Source organism: Primulina huaijiensis, chromosome 9 (assembly GCF_012295235.1).
Source record: "Primulina huaijiensis isolate GDHJ02 chromosome 9, ASM1229523v2, whole genome shotgun sequence".
NCBI lineage: Eukaryota > Viridiplantae > Streptophyta > Magnoliopsida > Lamiales > Gesneriaceae > Primulina > Primulina huaijiensis.
Genome location: NC_133314.1, coordinates 8,448,878 through 8,473,455, shown reverse-complemented (window position 1 = coordinate 8,473,455; position 24,578 = coordinate 8,448,878). Strand labels below are relative to the sequence as shown.

At 35.1% G+C, this 24,578-nt stretch overlaps 1 non-coding gene across 1 annotated transcript; it reads right to left on the bottom strand.

The window, feature by feature from the left end:
• Positions 1–4,951: 4,951 nt before the first annotated feature.
• On the bottom strand, positions 4,952–5,062 carry LOC140985450 (small nucleolar RNA R71). Its single transcript, XR_012176769.1, has one exon. It is a non-coding gene; the product is annotated as a small nucleolar RNA R71 (small nucleolar RNA).
• Between the last annotated feature and the right edge of the window lie 19,516 nt (positions 5,063–24,578).

The following is a 24,578-nucleotide window of genomic DNA, read 5'->3' as shown; positions in this document are numbered from 1 at the left end:
TTTGAATGATGAAAATTAGTTGTGGCTATCGAATTATATGTAAATGCATAAGAAGTATATGTAAATAATGATGATGAGGCCTGGGCACAGTGGATGGGAGATCCTGTCACTGATGTCCGACAGCCGCCGGGTACCGCGGTTCTATGTATGATGGATCCATCGTAAATGATGATGTACGGTAGTCACCTCTAATGAACTGAATTCGCTAAATGATGAATGATGAATAATGAAGGATGAATGATGAATGATGATTAACGATGAACTGCTTTGACACGTCACGATTGCATATGACACGTTTACATAAAGCTTTTGAAGATCATGAAAGATAAGTTGAGTATGATATTTTTCACTGCGGTGTGCTATGTATAGGTATTTGTTACTTATGATACAGGTGTGTTGATCTTTAGACTCACTAGACGTGTGTGATGCAGGTGAGTTCGATGTCAAGGGGACAGGAGGCGCTGAACTCTGAGTCAGCAGACATGGTGGGCGACACGACCCGAGGACCTCATGATTTTTTCGCATATTTTATGATTTCATGTTAGTGAGAGGATATGAGTATTTTATACGCTGTTTTATATTACTATTTGATGTAGTGATTTTTACTCGTTTTTACTCCGTTATATTTTTATTGGTAATTACTTACGATTATTTTAAAATGATATTTTTAGTATGACTGAATGCATGCAATTTATTTAAATGAAAAATTTGAAAATGTGAGCTTTTAAAAAAAAATTCCGCACTTTTAAAATAGTAGACGTTTCATTATGAGCTGAGGTCATGGTTCAGTGGACGGGTAATGCTGTCGCTGATGTCCCCGCCACCGGGTACCGCGGTTTATAGATGGATCCATCGAATAGAGCTGATACGAAAGTCACAACTAATGAACTGAATTCAATTAAAAGAAAATGTAAACGTATATGATGATATGTTGAGACATGTTTTAACACGTTATGATTTTAAACGACACGTTTATTGAAACGTCTGCTTATACGTTTTTTTTAAAAAGTACTAGATATTTTTTTATGCTCTAATAAATTAGGCCAATTACATATACATATACATAAAATACTTTTGCCAATTTTAAAATAAAACATCCAACTAGTATTTGAAAATCAAATGAAATAGTCAAATCGTCAAACATTTTAACAAACCTAAAAAGCAATAAATTTGAATAGTATAGCTCATACTAAACCTCTAAAAAAACACTCAAAAATCATAAATAAAGAATCGTAAAATCTTTTAACGTAAACATAAACTTAAATACGGGAAGTAGAAGTGCTAATCCTCGGGTTATGTGCACCTTCAGTTCAGTCAGGTCAACCATCAAGACCTCCCATAACATTATTATCGTAATCACCTGCATCAATCACACCTAGCGAGTCTAAAGACTCAACACATCATATCCTTGATAACAAATAATACGTATACAGACCACATACAACAGTGAAAAATACTTGTACTTAAAATAACATTTTCATAATAATGCATAAATTTTAAATTTAAAAATTTTCATAAATATTTTCGTATCAACATATTCATATCAACATATTAACATATTCATATTCATATTCGTGTTTGTTGAGTTCAGATCGTGATTGTGACTCGTATTTGTATTCGTATTGGGGGATGGATCCATCTAGAGAAACCACAGTACTGGGCGACCGGGACACCAGCAATATTCTCACCGGTCAACTGGGCCTTGGCCAACGTATTAACATATTAACATATTTGTATCTCTATCCAAGGAAACACGATCGTTGGGCTCCCACTGAGACTATAACCCTCAGGAAATTTCCAACATATCATCATACTTAGTCACAATCCCTTCATGTCCTTCAACGTTTCGTATTTCCATTACTTAATAAAAACAAGCATATAATATCATTTTTCTTTTAAACCAAGCATACAACATATCTTTTAAATGTCAAAGATTAAACCATAAAAATCCATAAACATTTAAAAATCATAATTTAACATATAAAAATTCACAAACATTGGAAATAATCATATTAGAATTTAAAACAGTATTTAAAGCACTGCCATGACGTTTACTAATTTTCGGGTGTAAAATGACCGTTTTACCCCTAGATGTAAAATTTCTCGTTTTTGACATTTTCTTAATTTCATTGACTCTAACATGTCTCAAATAATTATTTAAGTCTAAATTAAAATTCTCATAATTTTATTTTGCTTAAATACTATGCTTTTTAATTAATTTGTAATAAGTCGTTTTGAAGACGTTTTAATCCCGAAAAATTCCAAACTTTAATATATAATTCCTAAACTCAAAACTTAGACTTTTTATATTATTTTATCCCTCGTGAACCATGACTCGACCCCCGTGAGTTGTGTTTCGAATTTATTTTATCAAAGGAAACCCTAAACCTTCGAACCAACCTCATCGAGCCTTCTAGCTTATTCATCGATCCAAGCTCGGACCACGCTAATCTGACCCCTGACCAGACCCTCCAGGAACCCTCTTGGACCCTTGAACCCAACCAACTTGACCCCTATCTCGAAACCGAAGTCCCTAACCGAGCAACCAAACCAGCCGAGACTCCTCCTAGCTTAGGACTCTTCGAAATAGCCTCTAGGACTTAGCCACTAGACCAGCCCCTGAACCAGACCCGTGTGCACCTCCTAGGACCCTAGTGACTTGACCTAACTCAGCCCATAACCCCCCCCCCCAACAGGCCGAGCCCCTCCCCTGCGCACTAATGAAACTTAAAATTAATAATTTATTATATGTTAAAACCTATATTTTAAAATTTAAGTTTCATTAAAATTATAAAATTATGTTATTTTAGTATTGTGTGTTTATATTTAAATGTCTTACTAAATATGTTTTATTTTCAGGTTTTCTACGTGTTAGTAAAATAATGATAACTCAAGCTAGAAAACTCAAATGGAGGTGATTCAGATATGTTTGGAATCCTTGAGAAATTATCTACAACTTTGCAGAAGATATGATTGCTTAAAAAGTTGGTTAAGATGATCAAATTGTAAAAATATCAAAAGGAGGACAAATTTACTTTCACCATGACTAGCATATAGTAAAAAAATCATAACTATTTCAATATTTAACCAAATGAGGTGAACCAAGTGGCAAAATTCATCTACAAACAATTCCCCACATGTTTGCTGTTTTGAGTAGAGTCAAATTCGGTGATTAAAGTCGTGGAACAAAGCATTGAAAGAAGGGACATGTAATTGAAGTTGGAGGAGACAAAGACTACTATTACAACTACATTGCATTAATAGAATTTTTGACCCTTTCTCTCATTTGGCCTATAAATAGAGGCCTTGTGCTAGCTTGAGAATCATTCTATCTCATTGTAAAATATAGTGTGAGTGTGTATAAAAGTTCTAAGTTCCAATATATTTTTCATTTTCCAAATTATGAGTGATGTTTTTAGTGTTGATCAAAAGTAAGTTCATGGAAAGCTAAATCTATTATGTCAAGGTGAAGAGGATGAATTCTTGGTAAAGTAAGATTGTTTATATTTTGTATATTCTTTCTTTATTTCTTTTCATTTTGCTAATTTCTTTTTTATTGTAGGTATAAAAATGAATTATTTGTTGTTTATCATTTACATCAAATGCTTGATACCATTGAAGTTGTTATCTTGATTTGTTGTTTAATTTTGATACAATAAATATTTCATAAATTATTATTGTTATATTATACATACATACATATATATATATATTTATATCATATATTTCATTTAGACAATAGTGTGGCTCTGCCGGTTGTTCTAAATGAAATATTATGATTTAATACTAACATCTAACAATCTAACGTTTACTTTATCGCAACTAACTTTTACTTTCTGCATCTAACATTTATTTTATCACAACTAACTTTTACTTTCTGCAACTAACTTTTACTTTCCCGCAACTAACTTATTAAATCATATATTTCATTTAGGCAATAGCGTGGCTCTGCCGGTTGTTCTAAATGAAATATAATGATTTAATTTAACATTTATTTTATGCAGTTATATATTTATATAGTTATATATATAATCATAGGTACCATATATAAAATATCGGTGAATTCGGTATTTTCTATAGTGGGAACTATATTATATTAGGTGTGTGTTTAAATATTTAATTTTCTTGGAACCATTATTTATGGTGGTTTCCTTTGTTTTACTTTTAGTTAAACAATATTGCATAAACCAAGAATAAATCCTCGAGCCTTGACAAAATTTATAATTTGTAAACTTCGTTCTTGCATTTGGTAATCTATAAATTAATAAATTTAAACTTAAAATAACCTCTCTGTGGATCGATCTCGTACTTACGAAATATATTACTTGCAGACAACCTACACTTGGGTGAATTATAATTTAAGTAGTAGCAAGTTTTTGGCGCCGTTGCCGGGGAGGTATAAATTAAGTTTATATTTGTTAATTATGTTTTATTTATAAGTGTTGTTTTTTTTTTGTATGAGTATTTGGAGTCGAAAAAAAAGTGGTAGACTTATTCGAGTATCTGAAAATAATTTAAACATGGATGATAATTCAAATAATCAAGATAATGATAACAATAATAACAACAATAATAATAATAATCAAGAACATGATCAATTAAGAACACTTAGGCACCATATGAACCCTATTAGAACTAGTGCCCCATCTTGTTTAGTTTTTCCTCCTGATGCATCTAATTTCAACTTTAAACCTCAAATTATTCAACTTTTACCAAATTTTCATGGCTTAGATTCTGAAAATCCATATTTACATCTAAGAGAATTTGAGGAAGTTTGTAACACTTATAATGATCAAAATTGTAGCATGGATATAGTTCGATTAAAGCTTTTCCCTTTTTCTTTAAAAGATAAAGCTAAAACATGGCTACAAAATTTGAGATCAAGTTCAATAAGATCATGGGAAGAAATGCAACAACAATTTCTCAAAAAGTTTTTTCCTTCCCATAGAACAAACTCTTTTAAAAGACAAATTACTACTTTTTCTCAAAAACAAGGAGAAACATTTTATCAATGTTGGGATAGATATAAAGAATTACTTAATACATGCCCACATCATGGTTTTGAAACATGGAGAATAGTTTCTCACTTTTATGAAGGTCTAATACCTAAAGATAGGCAAATGATAGAATTCATGTGTAATGGAACTTTTGAAGATAAAAACCCAAATGAAGCTATGGAGTATTTGGATTCATTAGCAGAAAATGCTCAAAATTGGGATAATATAGGCACAATAGAACCACCAACAACTAAAATCAATAATTCAACAAATGGGGGTGGTATCTATAATCTTAAAGATGATATAGATATTCAAGCTAAACTTGCATCTTTAGCAAGAAAAATTGAGTCATTAGAAATGAAAAAGAGTGGTCAATTAAAAAGTATTCAAGAAATTGTTTGTCATATATGTGATACACATGATCATGCTACAAAAGATTGTCCAACATTACCTTCATTTAAAGAATGTCTCCATGAACAAGCAAATTATGTTAACAATTATAAAAAACCAATACTAGATCCTTTTTCAACATCATATAATCCTGGATGGAAAAATCATCCTAATTTTAGTTGGAGGAATGATAATAATGCACAACCCTCACAACAATATTTTCAAAATAACCAAAATCATCAAGGTTATATTCCTTATGTTACACCTCCAAGAAAAAACTTTGAAGATGTAATTCATGCATTTATCCAAAAGCAAGAATCTATCAATATTCAAAACAGTCAATCTATGACTGATTTGAAAGAAACTCTTGCAAAATTTGCATCTGCACTTAATATTCATGAAAAAGGAAAATTTCCATCTCAACCTCAACCTAATCCTAAAAATCAAAATCAAGAATTAAAAAATGAAAAAATTGATCAAATAAAATCTGTTATTACCCTTAGAAGTGGTAAAATAGTTAATGATCCATATAGTAATGAAAACAAGGATCATTTAAAATCAAAGAGTAAGGATGATAATCCTGATACTTTTGAGAATGATGATACCTTAAATTCTAAAAATAATATGTTGAATGATAAATCATCTGAAATAGTAAATGAATCAAATAAACCTCCACCATTTCCTCATGCATTAACAAATCATAAAAAACAAAAAAATGATTCTGATATCTATGAAGTTTTTAAACAAGTAAAGATAAATATTCCATTATTAGATGCTATTAAACAAGTACCTTCATATGCAAAATTTTTAAAAGACTTATGTACTGTGAAGAGAAAATTGCATGTGAAGAAGAAAGCATTCTTGGCTGAACAAGTAAGTTCTATTCTTCAAAATAATTCTAGTTTAAAATATAAAGATCCTGGTTGTCCAACAATTTCATGTATTATTGGAGAAAATAAAATTAAAAAAGCTTTGTTAGATTTGGGAGCAAGTGTGAATTTACTTCCTTATTCAGTTTATGAAAAACTTAATTTAGGAGAATTAAAACCCACTTCTGTTACTCTCTTACTGGCGGATAGGTCAATCAAAATACCTAGAGGTATTGTAGAAGATGTGTTGGTTCAAGTTGATAAATTCATATATCCTGTAGATTTTATTGTTTTGGATACACAACCAATAGAAGTACATAATGAAATTCCAGTAATATTGGGACGACCATTTCTAGCAACTTCAAATGCTTTAATTAATTGTCGAAATGGAATAATGAAATTGTCTTTTGGAAATATGACTCTAGAACTTAATGTGTTCAATTTATCTAAACAACTAAGTATTAATGAAAATGAATATGATAATGAAATTGAAACAATTGTGGAAGAAAATATACAAGAAGAAAACTTAAATCAACAATCTGAAGTTTTTTCAATACAAAATTTTGAGTCTGAAAATAATTTTAAAGAAGATGATAATACAAAACTTGAATTAAAAGTTTTACCATTCGAATTGAAATATGTATTTCTTGGTGAAAATAAAACATTTCCTGTTGTAATTTCTTCCACTCTTCTACCAAATAAAAAAGTAGATTTAATTAAATTACTTAAAAAATATAAAAATGCAATTGGATGGACTTTGAAAGATATAAAAAGTATAAATCCTTTAATTTGCACACATAAAATTCATTTGAAAGGAAATGCTAAAACATATCAACAACCACAAAGAAGGATAAATCCACATATGAAAAAAGTTGTTAAGAATGAAGTATTAAAACTATTAGACGCTGGAATTATCTATCCAATCTCAGATAGTAAATGTGTAAGTCCAACACAAGTAGTACCTAAAAAGTCAGGCATCACTGTTATAAAAAATGAAAAGGGAGAGTTATTACAAGCTAGGATTCCATCTAGTTGGCGTATGTGTATTGATTATAGAAAATTAAATGATGCAACTAGAAAAGATCATTTCCCACTACCATTTTTAGATCAAATTCTAGAAAAAGTAGCAGGAAATTCTTATTACTGTTTTCTTGATGGGTATTCGGGGTATTATCAAATACCTATATCATTAGAAGATCAAGAAAAAACTACTTTCACTTGTCCTTTCGGAACTTTTGCATTTAAAAGAATGCCATTTGGTTTATGTAATGCTCCGGCTACTTTTCAAATATGCATGTTAAGTATTTTCAGTGATATGATTGAAGAATTTGTAGAAGTTTTTATGGATGATATAACTGTTTTTGGAAACTCGTTTGAAAATTGTCTTAAAAACCAAGAAGAAGTATTAAAACGATGTGACGCACTGCTGCGCACTCGGGCATAAAGGCACTGCCTTCACTAGGACTCCTTCCTAGCCCTAGTGTCCGAGTCCTAGCATGGCTAGGACTCCACCCCTGACTCATACACACCCCTAACCAGGCCCTGGTCCAACCGAACCCAAGCCTAGCCGCTAAACCCCGTAAACCGAGCCCTACCAAACCCATGACAGAAAGTTGGTTCTTGCTTGCACGTTTCGTGCTGGTGCATCGATTTGGTGGTGTTCTAGGACTATAAATTGTGTAAAAAAACTTGCTTGATCATGTCCTAATCATGACAGCCCTCTTAAACACATACAAACATGAATTTGAAGATAAAAAACACAAGTTTACAACACCTATATATGCACATAGATACGAAAATACAATTCGTGTGTCATGTTTTTCCTTCAAAAATATGTTTAGGTGATTAATATGGTGTGATAGATGTTGAAAGAAAGAAATATGTGTGTCTTTGCATATTTAACGCACGATTATTCGTTGACGATTGCGAAGAACGGGGGCAAAAACCTTGGCTTGAAACTCCCTTGAAAATCTCAAATTTTCTTCCAAAAAATTGTAGGTGTGTGTGTCGTGTGATTGCTTGGGGAGAATTCTGAAAGTTTGGGGCGTGTGTGGGGTTGCTAATGGGGATGGTTTAAATTTTATATAGTTAATTATGTTACTAACAAGGCTTAGGCTTATTAAGGGTTTAATTAGACCCATTAGTCTTTAATTAAGGTATTAAAAATAGTTTTATATACATAAGTTTGTGAATTTAATAGATTTTCATTAACAGAGGCACATCTGAGAAAATCTCTAACAATATCAACATTTTCTAACTTCTGACTGATAGGAGCATGTGCGGTAGTGTCACACGTCAGTAAAGCTTGGCATCCATATTTAATAATCTTCCTCGCACATAGACAAGAGATAATGTGCGGCATTTGCTTGTTTCTCACCGCCTCAAAGACAAAAGATTTACCACTAGGCGGTCGAATATACACTGATCTCTGATGAAAATCAATCGAAGCTCCATTCGCTGAAACCAATCTATACCAAGTATGATATCAACTTCGGGCATATGAAGCACAATAAGATCTGCCCGAACCACATCTTTGAACAAACGAAGCTCCAGATTCTTGACAATTTTAGACGTGAGCATTAGATCACCGGAAGGAATAGAAACTTTGAAACCCAAACCTATATTTTGATGAGTAATATTCAGTCTTTTGATGAAGGTTTCAGCTATGAATGAATGTGTAGCTCACGAATCTAGTAGTGCATAGGTAGCTACCCATTGAATGATAATCCTCCATGCGGCGAAAACGTCTTTTAAATCTTTTCGGGTTGAAGCTTAAGGAAATTTCTATCATTTTTCTCCCAAAGTTATGTGAAGATTACGTGTTAAACTTAAGAATTTCTTGAAAAATTACATTTTAGCCCTTCAATTTTTCAAAATTTACAATTTAGTCCCTAAAATTTTCGATATTTGCCATTTGATCCTTATATTTTTCAAAAACTTACACCCTAGTCCTTTAATTTTCAAAAATTACAATCTTGGTCCTTAAGAGTTCGGTGATTGCGTTAAAGCCCTTATCTTTTGGTTAATTGCAAATAGGTCCTTATATTTTCGAAAATTACATTTTAGTCTTCAAAAATTTGAAAATTGCACGTTGACCCCTCCAAAATTTTGAAACCCTTATCCGCCCTTAAATTATGATTTTCTTTAATTTTTTGGCCCTAAACCTTTTATTTGGAATTAAATCATCCATTGCATAAATAACGCTAAAAAATAACTATCATTTCCACTGTTTCTGAAATCATATCTTAATTTCCAACTAAGGTAGAACATGCAACCTAATTTTTACTAGGTTATTTTTTATCCCAATTCGATTCTAATAACCAATTTAACATTTCATTCAATAATAAGCAATATAAAAATGTTAAATGACTAGGTTACCCGATATAAGAGTCGTGTCTGGCTCTCCTTCAGTCTCTTCTGCATTCATAACGTAAGCTCGTCCCATAGTAGGTGCATTCTTCTTTGGGCAATCAGCAGCTTTGTGCCCTTCTTCCTTGCATATGAAGCACTTAGTAATACCCCACACGCATGGTCCATAGTGTAGTCGATTGCACTTCTTGCATGGTTGTCCTTCTGCAGGTTTTGGTGCTGCAGGTGGTGGCTTTTGTGGTGCTTATTTCTTGACTTGACCTTGGGGCTTTTGAGGCCCTTGAGGTCTAGGAGGACCCGTATATGGCTTTTTATTTGGTTGATTATTATTCTGATGCTGTTGCCTCTTGCGCTGTAACTCAAACTCAATTTCCTTCAAGGATTTCTCAGACAGGAATGCATAAGTAGTGGCAGTAGCATAATCCACAGGACTCATCATCATCACATTATTCCGGATGGTGGGTCGTAGACCATCCATAAAGTGTCGAAGCTTCTCTGCGGCATCCCTCGCAATAAGGGGTACGGAGTGACAACCCCTATCGAACTTCTTCACAAATTCAGCAACAAACGCATCTCCCTGAAGGAGAGTCATAAATTCCCTCTTCAATCGCCCTCTAACATCAGCAGTAAAATATTTCTCGTAGAATATCTCCTTGAAACGAGCCCAAGCAAGTGTAGCAAGATTAACACTATGCTCGGCTCCTTCCCACCATAAAAAAGCATCATCCCTAAACAGATAAGTGGTACACCTCACACGGTCAGCATCCCCCATGTTCAAATAAAGAAAGTGTACCTCGAGTGAGCGAATCCAAGCCTTAGCAGCAAAGGGATCGGTGGTGCCAAAAAATTCCTTCGGCCCTAGCCTCCGGAACTGATCATATATGTCATGTTGTGGCCCAGGTGCCTGCTGTAACTGCTGCTATAGTTGCTGCTGTTGTAATTGATGCTCGAAGAAACGAGCCATCCCTTCTAATGCACGAGTAGCAGCATCTCCTGGAGGAGGTGGTGGGGGTGGTGCATTCCCTTGATGGTTCACTTTGTTCTCGGCTTGATTCTCATTAACAGAGGCACGTCTAGAAGGTATTTTGTAACACCCTTATCCATTTCAAAAAAATAAACTCTATAATGCGGAAGCTTTAAAATATAGACTTGGGGGAAAGTATGAGCTTTAAAAATTTTGGCAGAGTTTCCCCATAAAAAGAACTTGCCACCTGTCTCAAGCAAAATATTTCAAATAATGTCAATAAGACCACATTCCATATAACAATCAAAATACTTACATTAATAATCAAAAGTAACAAATGACGTTATCAAAAACCATTACAAATCAAGTTTGCACTCCAAAATAACTTTTCTATTTTTAATACAAAATATACTTCATTATCATTTCCTCCAAGATTGGCACTGGTTCTTCTTCTTCTGTTTTGACACTCCGTCGTATCTATTCTTTGTTACCTGCATCTGCATCTCATGAACATAACTGAAATGAGTTATAAAAACTCAGCAAGTAGACCTTTAAATAACAAGTACATATACCATAGTGTAAAGAAGGAATCCATATCATTTCTTAACCACAATATGCCATCAATCAATAAAATCCATAAATAACAATTATAAGATGGCATCTATAGAACAATTCATTTCTTTTCATTTGTATGGCATTGATAGGTCATCCGTCGATGGTATACATGTACGTCTCAGTCAAAATCAGTCACAGTACATGTCATTATGTTGATCAACTTCCGTCGTGTGGGTTTAGAATTACCAAAGGTAACACCACTATACCATATAACCATCTAGCCATAAAAACATTCATTGAAACATTTTATCAAACACCTGGTGTGCGTGCTAAAACCTTAGCTCCTTTACTTTGCCATTGGCATCAATTCCATTTCTTTTTAATATATTAATACATACAATATACATAATCAATGAATTGAAGGAGCTAAAATCAATAGAAACTTCATTTATCATATACATAGATCATGAGATGCATTCAAAGGAAAAGTCTACTTACAACCCAATACACAAGTGGTTGCTAAGCTCTTGAGGGATTCCTACAACACAATAATAATAATAATACCATCAATAATTAAAATAACAACCTTACCTCAACATTCAAACCAAACAACCCAATATTTTCCTTTCAATCACTAACCCAAGGAAACAAGCTTTCTTACCTTGCTCCTAAACTCTTGAGGAGAAGAACTTCTAATCTCCAAGCATAGATTAAGGTTTCAACCAAAGATTAATTTCTTGGAAGAAGTTGGATTGAAGAGAAATGAGGAACCCTAGCTTCCAAACCGATGGAGAGAAGAGAAGAAATGAGGAAAAGTGAGTAAAAAGTGATCTCATTCGATTTTATGCCATCCTAAACCTCAAAACACGCTTTTTAACTTGCTGGGCGCTCGGGCGGTCACATATTACCGCCCTAGCGCCGAACTTACTGCCCAAAACTCAAAAATTCAGAACGGGGCACGCTCGGGCGGTCAAATCTTACCGCTCAGGCGCCGCTCTGCGCACAGCCACATCAAAGATCGCTTCCGAAACGCATCTTCCCTTCAGAATTAGGAAAAGTGGTAAACATAAAAGTTGTAGCCCTATGTCTTGGCTTGCATCTCCAATTAACCTCATGTCATTTGAAGGTCTGAGTAAAAGGTTATGCTCAATCTCCCAACATGTGTCAGTACAGGAACGACGATACACACGACAACATTCGGGCCACTTTTGGCACATCTTCCCTAATGATTTGAACAAAACTCAAAACATGAAAGTTATAGCCTTATATCTTATCTTTCTAATGGAAGTGGCCTCACATAATTTGGATCAAAATACAAAACATTATGCTAAAAACCACTACTACTGCCACAGTTTCATACCGTTTCAGCACTTCCATTATCTATTTGGCTCAAGATCAACTTTCTATTCTACCCATTCATTATCTATTTCATTTTATAACATTCATTACTATTCATATCATAATGTAAAGCCATAAACCATCACCATAAAATACCGTAATTCATAATAAATGAAATTAACGATCGGTTATTACATATTTTATCTGAACGTTTTCCAAATTCTAACGTAAGCAACATGCATTTAAATCTAAGTTTTCTAATCATGTGACACATTCTTATTCATTTAGCAATTTAAGCATGCAAAGCATATATACTCAAAAAGCTAGTAAACATGTAACGTAAACATATGATTCATGTCATCATGCAGGTAACATCATATTAAATCATATAAGGCATATAAAACTTACAAATTTGAGGCTTGATGACTGATCCTTTCCGGCGCTGATGGTATCACAACCCTTTACAGGACCGTTGCTCTGATACCAACTGAAACGTCTGCTTATTCGTTTTGCTTAAACAGTACTAGAAATTTTTTTTTATACTCTCATAAATTCGGCCAATTACATATACATATACATAAATAACTTTTGCCCATTTTAAAATAAAACATCCAACTAGCATTTGAAATAGTCAAATCGTCAAACATTTTACCAAACCTAAAAACCAATAAATTTGAAGAGTATAGCATATACTAAACCTCTCAAAAACCACTCAAAAAGCATAAATAAAGAGTCGTAAAATCTTTTAACGTAAACATAAATTTAAATGCGGAAAGTAGAAGCGCTGGTCCTCGGGTTATGTGCACCTTCAGTTTAGTCAGGTCAACCATCAAGACCTCCCATAACATTATTATCGTAATCACCTGCATCAATCAAACCTAGTGAATTTAAAGACTCAATACATCATATCCTTGACAACAAATAATACGTATACAGACCACATACAACAGTGAAAAATACTTGTACTTTAAATAACATTTTCATAATAATGCATTAACTTTAAACCTAAACATATTCGTATAAACATACTCATTTCAACATATTAACATTTTCATATTCATATTCGTGTTTGTTGAGTTCAGATCGTGATTGTGACCCGTATTCGTATTCGTATTGGGTGATGGATCCATCTAGAGAAACCACAGTAATGGGTGGCGGGGACACCAGCAACACTCTCACCGGTCAACTGGGCCTTGGCCAACGTATTAACATATTCGTATCCGTATCCAAGGAAACACGATCGTCAGGCTCCCACTGGGACCATAAGCCTCACGAAATTTCCAACATATCATCATATTTAGTCACAATCCCTTCACGTCCTTCAACATTTCGTATTTCCATCACTTAATAAAAACATGCATATAATATCATTTTTCTTTTAAACCAAGCATGCAACATATCTTTTAAATGTCAAAGATTAAACCATAAAAATCCATTAACATTTAAAAATCATAATTTAACATATAAAAATTCACAAAAATTGGAAATAATCATATTAGCAAATAAAACAGTCTTTAGAGCACTGAAGTTTACTAATTTTCGGATGTAAAATGATTGTTTTACCCCTGGACGTAAAATTTTCCGTTTTTGACATTTTCTTAATTTCATTGAATCTAACATGTCCCAAATAATTATTTAAGCCTAAATTAATATTTCCATAATTTTATTTAGCTTAAATACTAGGCTTTTTAATTAATTCGTAATTTGTCGTTTTGAAGGCGTTTTAATCCCGAAAAATTCCAAACTTTAATATAAAATTCCTAAACTCAAAACTTCGACTTTTTATATTATTTTATCCCTCGTGAACCACGACTCGACCCCCGTGAGCCGTGTTTCGAATTTATTTTATCAAAGGAAACCCTAAACCTTCGAACCAACCTTATCGAGCCTTTTAGCTTATTCATCGAGCCAAGCCGAGCCGAACCCTGACCAGACCCTCCAAGAACCCACTCCTGGACCCTTGGACCCAACCGACTTGACCCCTAGCTTGAAACCGAAGTCCTTAACCCAGCAACCAAACCAGCTGAGACTTCTCCAAGCTTAGGACTCTTCGAACTAGCCTCTAGGAGTTAGCCACTAAATCAGCCCCTGAACTAGACCCGTGTGCACCCGCCTAGGACCTTAGTGACTTGACCTCACTCAACCTAGAACCACCCCAAAGCCGAACCCCTCCCCTGCACGCTGCTGCGCACTCGCGCACAAAGGCCCTGCCTTCTCGGGTTGGAGTCCTAGCTTGCTAGGTGAAAAGGCCCGTATTTCGTATTTGTAAATTTACGGAATTATTTAAAAATTTTCTCTTTAAATAAATAACATGCATCATTCACAAAATAGACTGATAAAAAGATTTAATGTTTAAAGTAACAGCGGAAGTAATTATTGTTTTCAAAACCACAATTTAAAAATAATTTATCAAAGTAAAAACTGAGTTTGAACATAAATAGTAAATGATAAAAAAAATGAGGTCCTCGGGTTCCTACTACTGCTGACCCAAGCTAGCTCACCGGTCTCCGCCCTCGGTCTCTACCTCATCAGTACCTACAACAATCAAGTCTAGTGAGTCTAAAGACTCAGAATGCATATATCGTGAATATCAAGTAAATATATCATAAAATCGTATGCAACGTAAAAATATCGTATCGTAAAGCGTAAGGTAAAAATCGTGTCGTGAATAATTATAAATACGTGCATATCTGAAAAATCGTACGTAAAAGAGTTGCTCGATAGAGCCCTGTCATAAATTATCATATCGAAATTTTTCTGTTGAGATAATGTTTCTACGCAAGTGGACTGTAACATAATATGAACGTAAGCGCCTGATCAGACTAAACCACAGTATACAGGGCGGTAGAGATCATCACAGCACTTGGACTGGATATCCGTACCCATACATAATCATAAACCAGGTGAAGCAATCCCATAAGCGTAAGGTTGCCACAAGACATATCGCATATATCTCAAAAATAAACATTTTATATTTTATGCACGTAATATAATTATAACCCTATTTTTACCAAATGAGTTGGATCTTTCCAGGCTCGCTGCAACCTAATTCTAACATGAGAAACATGCAAATAATCTTGACTTGACAAAGACTTCATAACCGAACCAAAAGCGGGACAATTACGCACAACAAACTTAGTATTCAACCATGGCTTCGTACCAGCCCGAACCGACATTGAACCGTTGTTTAGCCATGATTAAAATACACCTAAAATACTGGAAAACATAACCCTAGGGCTGTAATACACGAAAATTGTGAATGGAGGCCAAAATCATGAAACGCTCTTTTGGGAGTCACTTTGGCACATCGCACCGTAAATTCTCGTACGACTTCTAAACTTAACCAAATCACAAACGGCCAAAAACATGACATTTCTAACTCATTGAGGTACTGTCCAGTCCAAGGCCATAAGCAAAAATCCAAACAAGAACTCAAACAAGCCTCCTGAACCGCAACACTGCTGCTGTCAAATTTCAGTGGCAGCAGCTGTGCTTGCTTCGCTTCGATTACAAGGCTAATGGCCATTGGGGCTTGAACCACCAACCAAAGCCTCTTCCCAACATCCTAAGGTGTGGCTTGAACCATGGCTAAGGGCCCTAGGCCAACCACAATCCAAGCAAACACCTAAGACACCACAAAACTTCCACCCGAGAACCATGCTGCGCGCGTGGGGTGTATTGTTTTATTTTGCTGTCATTTTCATTCCAGTGGCCATATGATTGACAATGGCATGATGTAGACATCATGAGGTATTGTGTGAACCATGGCTAAGGGCTAGAAGCCAATCAAGATCCACCCCAACACCAAGAAGCTGAAGCTTCACTCACACAGGAAATGAGAAAATCGAAGGGGCACTTGTGTTGTTGCTTTGAAATTTCGATGGATCCATGAACAAAGCCTTGAAAGGATATCTTGGTCACGTTCTAGACATGCTAAGGGAAGGTTCTAACCATGGTTACAGGCCTTAGACCAACCAAGATTCGAACCCTCATCTTAGACAAACAAGAATAAAAAATCGAGACTCAAACTCGAAACTATGGAAGAAGTTGCTGTCAAGTCTCTTCCTTCCATGCATGGGCTAGAAGCAATGAACCAACATGACTCTAACCCACCCTAGTACATGCCTAGATGCAGCTTGGAGTGCCTGGAACTGACCAACTCCCTGTAATCACAAAAACAACTCAAAACATGAAGCATGTAGGAATGGCCGAGAAGGGGCTGTGCAGTTTTTTATGAAATGTTGCTGTCATGTTTCGGTTTTGCTATTAAAATCACGAACATGTGATGTTTTAAAATACCTATAGGACTTGATTGAAGAGCAAAGAACAATATAAACATGCCTGGAATTTGTTTTGAAGAAAACAAACAACACGACGAACACGGCGCGGCGGAGACGGAGTTTTCTTTCTTATTTTCTCTCTTGTTTTCTTGCTGCAACTCACGATATTTTGTTGCTGTTATTCTCTGAATTTTCGAAGGTGGGGTGAGGGAGAATGGCTAGGTAATGAAGGGGAAGGTTACTAATTAAATGGGGATTTGAATGGCAAAACAAATCTTTCTATCCTTGTTTCTTTGGGAGATAAGGAATGATGTGATATTATAGGATTGAGGGAGATTTAGGGGAAGGTGATGGCCGAGATTTGATGGTCAAATGCAAGGGAGAATATTTCTTAAATTATTAATTATTGGTGATTAAAAAATGAAGGAATTATCATACCAATAAAGGATAAGGAAAGGAATCAAAATGGATAGTTGCCAAACATAATTAAATTGTCTAGGGGGTGGCCGAATTTCGCTATCAAAATGGAGGTAAAATATCGCTCAATTCATGAATTTTAACTCTTTAAAGTTTTAAACACTTATTATGTATTTCAGTGAATTAAAAATTTAATTTAGGATAGTAATTTTCTTGCATGCATGGCTAAGTCTTAAAATAAATTACCAACATGTTAAGTTACAATATCTTAAATAAAATAGGCCTAGATTAATTTATCCCAGTTGGTTACACATTTTAATTTAGGCTTTTAATTAAATATTGGACATGAGAGATTTAATTAATAGCTTAAGTTCAATTAAATAAATAAAATCTTAAAACATTCCCTATCATTAAAATAAATTATTCCTTGGCTTAAATTATATTTAAGAATATTTTCTTATTATAAGTTTTATCTCAATACTCCAACTCCAGCCCGGCCTCGCGTATTTAACCGAAAAGATAAAACTAAACTTCTGCGATTTAAATAATGATCATGACTTAACAAATTTTAAAAAATGAATTTAAACCCTCATGCATAAAAAAATCATTTTAATTTAAATAATAGTAATTATGCATGGCTTATACGTAATCTGATTTATCAGGTTCTACACTAGGACTCTTTCCCAACCCTGGTGTCCGAGTCCTAGCGTGGCTAGGAGTCCACCCCTAACTCATACACACCCCTAGCCAGGCCCTGGTCCAACCGAACCAAAGCCTAGCCGCTAATCCCCTTAAACCGAGCCCTACCAAACCCATGACAGAAAGTTGGTTCTTGCTTGCGTGTTTCGTGCTGGTGTTCTAGGACTCTAAATTGTGTAAAAAAAGCTTGCTTGATCATGTCCTAATCATGGCAGCCCTCTTAAACACATACAAACATGAATTTGAAGATCAAAAACACTAGTTTAAAACACCTATGCACATAGATTCGAAAATACAACTTGTATGTCATGTTTTTCCTTCAAAAATAAGATTAGGTGATTAATATGGTGTGATAGATGTTGAAGGAAAGAAATATGCATGCATTTGCGTATTTAACGCATGATTATTCGTTGACGATTGCGAAGAACGGGGGCAAAAACCTTGGCTTGAAACTTCCTTGCAAATCTCGACTTTTCTTCCAAAATATTGTAGGTGTGTGTGTCGTGTGATTGCTTGGGGAGAATTCGGAAAGTTTGGGGCGTGTGTGGGGTTGCTAATAGGGATGGTTTAACATTTTATATAGTTAATTATGTTACTAACAAGGCTTAGGCCTATTAAGGGTTTAATTAAGCTCATTAGTCTTTAATTATGGTACTAAAAATAGTTTTGTTTAAATAAGTTTGTGAATTTAATAGTCGGGTTGCCCACAAGTTCGTATTTTTGTTGAAAAACCAACACCGATAAAAATTACGTCCCAGCGTATAAACCACATCGAAACTCTTTATTTTCAAAAATATGAAAAAGTATCAACCATATTTTAAATAATCAAAAACAATTATTTAATAAAAACACTTTATATTTTTCAACTATCGGTCTCCGTTCCTCGATCACAACTCGAATAATCCTTAAAAATTCATTTTAATGCATATATGTAGAAAACTACCAAAACATCATGTAAACATGTCACATAATTAATTTAGCAATTAAAATCATTTAATTACTCATTTTTCATATTTTTAGATTTGCATGCGGTTGAATTACGTCGTCTTAATTTTGGACCTTACATTTATATTCATGTTTTTTTTAGCTCAAGAAATGTATGTTGGTTACGGTAATTTTTCACTATTGTGTGCTATGTATATGTATTTGCTATTAATGGTCCAGGTGTGTTGAGTCTGCAGACTCACTAGGCGTGTTTGATGCAGGTGAGCATTTTGATGATGAGACTGGAGGCGCCAAACTCTGAGTAGGCAGGCCTGGTGGGGTCGACATGACCCGAGGACCACATGTTTTCTGCACATTTATGATTTTTATGAGATTGAGAGGATATGAATATTTTTTTTCATATACGCTGATTTATTTCACGGATGGATGTTAGGATTTTACTTGTTTATGTTTCCGTTATATTTTATTGACAAACACTTATGATTATTTTTAAATGGTATCTTTAGTAGGACTGCATGCATGCAAACTATTCAAAGGTTTATTTTCGAAAATGTGAGCTTTATAAATAAATACCGATAGGCAAGCTGACACTCACGAGGATCGCCAAGAGAATGTACCTCCATCTTCTAATGGGGATGCTGCTATTTGTGTTCTAGAGGGCATGGCACGTTTCTTTGAGCAGGAGGCTCCGAGACTACAACATGATGTATATGATCAGTTCCGGAGGTTCGGTCCGAAGGAGTTTTATGGCAACACCGACTCATTTGCTGCTGAGGGTTGGATTAGATCTCTTGAGTTGCACTTTCTTTATCTGAATATGGGGAATGCTGACCGAGTGAGGTGTGATACTTATAAGCTTCGAGATTATGCTTCTCTTTGGTGGAAAAGAGCTGAACATGGTATCAATCTAGCCACCCTCACTTGGATGAAATTCAAGAATATCTTCTATAAGAAGTATTTTACTGCTGACGTCCGTGGACGCTTGAAGAGTGAGTTTATGACTCTTTGTCAGAGAGACATGAATGTGGCTGAGTTCGTTAGGAAGTTTGATAGGGGTTGTCACTTTGTGCCCCTTATTGCTAAGGATGCTACTGAGAAATTGAGACACTTCATGGATTGTCTTTCACCTACTATATGTCGTGATGTAATGTTGATGCGACCGACAGATTATGCGGCTGTCACTACTTGTTCTTTCCATGCTGAGCAAGCCCTGAAAGATATTGACTTTTAGATGCAACGCAAAAGGCAGCAGCACCAGCAGAGTTCTCAGCCAGTCAAGAGGCAATTTACAAGACCTCCCAAAGCTCAAGGGAAGCAAAAGCCCCAAGGACAGTGGAAGAAGCTGGGGCATCAGAAGCCACCACAGTCTAGAGTACTAACACCTGAATGGAGGCCACTATACAAAGAATGCAGTCACCCACACCTTGGCAAGTGCGTGTGTGGAACATAAAAGTGTTTTATTTACAAGGAGGAAGGACATAAAGCCATGGATTGTCCAAAGAAGAAAGGGCCAACTGTTGGCAGAGCTTATGTTATGTATGTTGAGGAGGCTGAGGAAGAGCAGACACGACTCTTATTACTGGTAACCTAGTTGTTTAACATTTTTATATTGCCTTTGTTGCATGAAATATTAAATTGGTTATGGGAAGTGATTGAGATAATAAGAACCTAGAATAAAATAGGTTTCATGCTCTACCTTAGTTGGATTTAAGAGATGACTTTGAGAATTATATAAATTGGGCATAAAAACATAAGCCTTAATCATACAAAGAATGAATTAAATCAAAACAAGAATTTAAGGCTTAAAAATTGGAGGAAATGAAAATTTGGGACAATTATTGCATAAATTCGAACTCTAGGGACCAAAGTGAAAAAAACGCAAATTTAAAGGCTTAATTGCACTTTGACGAGACTTCAAGGGCCAAACTGTAATTTCTAAGGGGTTCAAGGATTAAATTGAGAGGACCAAAAATTCTAAGGTGAAATCTGGAATTTTCAAAAATTCAGGGACTAAAATGCAAAGTTTCCAAAGTTCAAGGGTTGTTTTCAAATTCTAGAAAACTGAGGGCTGTTTCTACAATTTCTGGAATTTTAGGGATCAAAACAATGATTTTAGAGTGTTTAGGTCTTGATTTGATGGAATTTGAAATTTATTTGGGCTAAGATGCAATTTTTGAAAAATTTAGGACAAAATGAAGAAAATTCGAAACTTTAAGGGTTGTAATGCAATTTTTGAAAGTTATTTGGTGTCAAAAATGATAATTTTTGAGAACTTTTGGGTAATTAATGATATAAATTCTTTAAATTTCAACACAATCGGATTTAATGGTATATTGTCCTAGGAAGGATATTTATTTTAGGTGTAGCTACATATGTATTGCTGGATCCAAGAGCTACACACTCATTCATATCCGAGACATTCATCAAGAGACTAAAGATTATACCTGAAGATTTGGGATTGGGCATTAAAGTTTCCATTATTTCTATTGATCAAATGGTTACTACGAGCATTGTGAAGAATTTGGAGCTTCGTTTACAAAAAGATGTGGTTCGGGCAGATCTTATCGTACTCCCGATGCCAGAATTTGACATCATTCTTGGCATGGATTGACTATCTATGAATGGAGCTTCGATAGATTTTCGGCCGAAGTTAGTATCTATTCGACCGCCTAACGGGAAATCTTTTTTCTTTGAGGTAGCAAAGAACAAACAAATGCCTCACATTATCTCCTACATCTGTGCAAGGAAACTTATAAAGCGAGGCTGTCAAGCTTTTCTAGCATGTGTTACTCCAGCACATGTTCCTGTCAGTCAGAAGCTAGAGGATGTTGAGATTGTCATATATTTTCCTAGTGTCTTTCCTCAGGACGTTTATGGCATTCCATCGAACCGAGATGTGGAATTTTCTATTCAGTTGAGGTCGGGCACTGTGCCAATTTCTAAGGCACCTTATCTTCTAGCACCCGCTGAAATGAAAGAGCTAAAACACCAAATTGAAGAGTTGCTGGACAAAGATTTTATTCGCCCGCGTTGTTCTCCATGGGACGCATTGAAATTATTTGTGAAGAAAAAAGATGATAGTATGTCTTGCATAGAATCGAGAGCTGAACAAAGTCACCATCAAGTACAAGTATCCCTAGCCTAGAATCGAGAATTTATTTGATCAATTGCAAGGAGCATTGATTTTCTCGAAGATAGATCTTCGTTGGGGATATTATTAGCTGAAGGTGAAGGAGTTCGATGTTCATAAGACGGTTTTAAGGACTCAATATGGGCACTATGAGTTTATGGTGATGTCATTCGGGTAGACTAATGCGCCATCAATCTTCATGGATCTCATTAAACTCGTATTTCAGCCGTATCTAGATCAATTTAACATAGTCTTCATAGATGATATTCTGATTTACTTGAGGAGCAAAGAAGAGTATAGTCAGCACTTGAGAACGGTTGTAACGTACCGTACTTTTAACTACTTTAAAATTTGCGGAAAAAATAAAAATTTTCATAAATAAATCGTGAACCTTCAAAATTCGATGAAACAAACTGTTCATCCCAAAATAGTTGCACAAAAGATCTCAAAGTAAAGTTTGGCAAAAGTATTTGTTCAAAATCTTACAACCAGTAACATAAATCAGAGTATTTTGAACATTCATAAAAACTTAAAACATGGCGGTCCTCGGGTTTAGCCTCCCACTCAGTCCAAGCTAGCTCACTGATTCCCACCTCTCGTCTCCTCAAACTCATCCTCACATGCACCGATCAAGTCTAGTGAGTCTAAAGACTCAACATGTATAAACTGGAAGTAACAAGTAAAACGTAATAAAATCACATGCAACTTTAAAATAGAACGTACATACTTGAACTTTAACATGCATACATAAGCTTGAACATACGTACATACATACATAGACGTGCCATCGACATAAAACTTTTCTTAAACATGCTTAATTCATACATACTTGAGCATACATAACATCATTTTGCGTAGAGGCATGTTTCAAAGCAAGTGACCCATACATGAAATACGTCTTATCTGACTAAACCACAGTACTGTGCTGACAGGGAAGATCCACTGCCACATATATGAGATCCTCGTTCATAATTTCACGGGTGGATTGGTCTCTGGTCATACTTTACCGCTTTCCAATCCTGATCTAAACCCGTTCATAATTTAACGGGGTGGATTGGTCCCTGGTCATACTTTACCGCTTTCCAATCCCATACATAATTTGGTCACAAGACATTTAGCATACCTCAAAAACTTAAAAGTATTTTCTTTGCACGTCGAACATACTTACTTGGCGTTTAGGGATTCGTTGGATCTCGCTTGGGGCCACTGCTGCACATACTAACATGAGTTCAAACACTTATCTTTCATAGCTTAGACGTAGGTACTTGTGCTCACCACCGAAGTAAATAAATAGCTTATGACATTCTAAATCACTCGTGGTCTTCCTTTAATAATCGTACTAAACAATGAAATAGAACCCCAGAACAAATCCTATATTTTATATTCATAACCACAAAACAAATCCTATATTTTATATTCATGACCACAAAGCAAATCCTATATTTTATACTCATATAAAAAAATAAAAAAAAATAATTTTTTTTTAAATGGGGTACGTGGACCCGGTGTAGGGGTCCGGGTAGGCACTGTAAATTCGCATTTTTTAAGGAAAAAGGACACGGACTCCGCTTCGGGGTCCGGGAAGGGGTTCGGGTAGCCTCTGGACTTGGAATCTCACGAAAATTCGCTATCTTATTCATTCATTCTTTCAATCCAAGCCTAAGGACCATGAACCAACACCTCGAGACTCATCTTAGGATGCTATTACATTGATTCAAACCCGTACAAACACTCCAAACGTCCCCAAGCATCGACAAGCAACTTCAATACAACAATAACCCGTAATTCGACATCATTTCGCTTCCTACGACTTCTATTACATCCCAAGCCAATCCCGACCCAAAAGAACCACCAAATAACACCTAAAATCATCCCATAACATATCTAAATGCAGTAGCACAAGGCCGGAGGTGCCCAACGAAGCCTGCAACAAAATAACTTCAAGAACACATTTTCATAAAAGTCGTTGTTTGAGCAGTCCCACAAAAACAATCATAACTCACTCATTTCTTATCCAAATATTTTGAATTTACTTTCAAATCTAAGGTATCAAAAAGTTCTACGTTTCATATGTTGAAAGTGTTTCCAGAAAATCGACCGAAAATTCGCAGTATTTAAAATGACAGCAAATTTCGAGTTTTCAGATCTAAAATCGTTTCAAAACCGATCCAACAAATTTTTGCTCAAATTTTTTACAACACACATGGATTTTTACGCATAATAAACATAAAAACAAATACTATGACGAGATCGATGCATAAACGAATGAATATACATGCCTTTTTGATGATAAAATTTACCGAACCGACGATACCGAAGCGTGGAAAGATGCGAGGTTGATCCGGGACTTACGTGGCAATATTTTCCTTGAAGAAAAGCGACGAAAATTAGCAGGGAAATTTTCACGGAGTGAGGCGGCTGCTCTTGGTTCTTAGAACCCTAAATTTTGCTCTCAAGGAATTGAAAGAAGATGGAACGACATGTGTGTGCTGATGGTGTGTGTAAAAACATGTAAGTGTGTGTAACGTGTGTGTGATTAATTAGGGGTAATTAGGGGCTAATTAGCTTAACTAAATAAATAAAAAGCAATTTTCATTATAATTAAAGTACTCATTCTCCACTAAA